The following is a 486-nucleotide window of genomic DNA, read 5'->3' as shown; positions in this document are numbered from 1 at the left end:
TGACATCAACGAAAAATCATAAGATTTGACATGTCATGTTGGACTAATTTAAACACTTTCTGCGTCATGACGTAATTATAATAATACATCATCATAACGCATTAATGAGCTATGCATGGCAAAAGCATAGTTTTGCCATTTATGTGCTCTGAAATTATAATTTTTAAAAGAAATGAGTGAAAAAACAAAATGATCAGGGGCACAAGGCAGGGAGCAATATAGAGTTAATCACTGTGTATTTGCCCTTGATGTTTATGCAGTATTTTGAAAAAGCCTTTTTAGAACATCTTATCTGGCAACACTGACACTGTGTAGCGTTTTCTGCTTGAGTTAACTGCTTACTCTATTTGCTTTCAAATAAAGGTAAGCTTCTGTAATGTTGTTTTAATTTCAGTTACATTACTGCTTGCTTTTAATTCACCAAAAAGTGTCTAAATGTCTTTTGAAAAAGACCATGACTAGGACTATAATTCAGCATTCCTAAAA

This window comes from Sinocyclocheilus rhinocerous, unplaced genomic scaffold (assembly GCF_001515625.1).
Source record: "Sinocyclocheilus rhinocerous isolate Xijiao unplaced genomic scaffold, SAMN03320098_v1.1 scaffold359, whole genome shotgun sequence".
Classification (NCBI taxonomy): domain Eukaryota; kingdom Metazoa; phylum Chordata; class Actinopteri; order Cypriniformes; family Cyprinidae; genus Sinocyclocheilus; species Sinocyclocheilus rhinocerous.
This window is presented reverse-complemented; position numbering follows the sequence as displayed.